Genomic DNA, 1,753 nt, shown 5'->3' with positions numbered 1-1,753 from the left:
AAAGCCAGACAAAGATATTACAAAGATATTACAAAAAGAAAATTACAGACCAATCTCTCTAATGAATGTAGATGCAAAAATTCTCAACAAAATTCTTGCAAATCAAACCCAGTAGCACATTAAAAGAATTATATATCATTAGAGAAAAAAGCCACAGATGGAGAAACCAGGAGCTGAAGCAATGAAATCTGGGAGAGAAGGACCAGCAGATATCACCCTGTGCCTTGCAATGTGATAGAGACGCTGAAGCTCTCCAGAAGCCCAAGCTCTCCAGTAACCAGTCTTCAGAGGAACTTGGTGTTTGCAGTGAGTTACACAACTGAGAGTAGAGGAAAAAATGTATTTTAGAAAATTTTTCAAATTTCAGATTCTCAAACCACTGGATGTGAAAACCAAGTTTTACAATGTAGAGACTGATGAAGTGTTTCTCAAAGCCCAGATTCAAAACATTTCAACCTCACCCATGTTTCTGAAGAAGGTTACACTGGAGCCACCTATAATGTACAATGTAGTGAAACTAAATTCTCTCAACCAAGCTGGAGGATGTTATCTACATGTGGGTCAAGAGCCTATTTGCAGCCAATGGATACACGCCAGTGCTTACATTGCCTAAAGCTCAAGAAGGAATTTGCAGAAAAGGCAGGCATCATTAAGGGAGTAACTGTAATTGGAAAATTGGATATAGTGTGGAAAACAAATCTAGGTGGAAGGGGAAGGTTACAAACCAGCCAACTTCAAAGAATGGCTCCAGGTTATGGAAATGTTAGGTTGTCTTTGGAGGCAATCCCAGATACCATAAACTTAGAAGAACCTTTTCATATTACCTGTAAAATAACAAACTGCAGGTGCACAGGTGGTTCAGTGGTAGAATGCTCGCCTTTCATGCAGGAGATCCAGGTTGATTCCCGGACCATGCACCCCCCAATAAATAAATAAATAAATAAATGCACTGAAAGGACTGTGGATCTTGTTTTGCAAATGTCCAATACCAATTCTATCCACTGTTGTGGCATTTCAGGAAGACAGCTTGGAAAACTACATCCAAGTTCCTCTCTCTGCCTTGCCCTTACTCTACTGTCTTCAGTACAGGGACTGCAAAGTGTTTCCGGCTTAAGACTGACTGACACATGCTTAAAGAGAACATATGAATATGATGACAATGCATAAGTCTGCATGGTATCTTCAGCCATTAAAGTGGAAAGCTGAAAAAACTTTCCAGTTATGTTTCCCATTTAGTTTCTTAGAACTGCTATTTGTATTTTTGTCAGTTTGTAAACTGTTGCTTAAAGGCAAAAATAAGTTATATATTATGTAAACGTCTTTCTTATAAAACTGAGTGCTTTAAAATATTAAATATTGTTTAAAAAAATAATAAAATATGACCAAGTAGGATTCATCGCAGGTATGCAAAGATGGTTCAACATAAGAAAATCAATTAATGTAATACACTATATCAACAAATCAAAGCAGAAAAAAACAACAATCATCATGATTGATGCAGAAAAGGCATTTGACAAACTTCAACATCCTTTCTTGTTGAAAACACATCAAAGGACAGGAATAGAAGGGAACTTCCTTAACATGATAAACTGAATATATGTAAAACCCACAGCTAGCATCATCCCCAGTGGGGAAAATCTGAAAACTATCCCCTTAAGACGAGGAACAACACAAGAATGTCCACTATCACCACTGTTATTCAACATTGTTTTGGAAGTTCTAGCCAGAGCAATTAGACAAGAAAAAGAAACAC

General features: G+C 37.3%; 1 pseudogene; it reads left to right on the top strand.

The window, feature by feature from the left end:
* The first annotated feature begins 337 nt into the window (after positions 1-337).
* LOC143653302 (trafficking protein particle complex subunit 13-like) lies at positions 338-1,206 on the top strand (annotated as a pseudogene).
* Positions 1,207-1,753: the final 547 nt, after the last annotated feature.

This window comes from Tamandua tetradactyla, chromosome 13 (genome assembly GCF_023851605.1).
Source record: "Tamandua tetradactyla isolate mTamTet1 chromosome 13, mTamTet1.pri, whole genome shotgun sequence".
Classification (NCBI taxonomy): Eukaryota; Metazoa; Chordata; class Mammalia; order Pilosa; family Myrmecophagidae; genus Tamandua; species Tamandua tetradactyla.
This window is presented reverse-complemented; position numbering and strand designations above follow the sequence as displayed.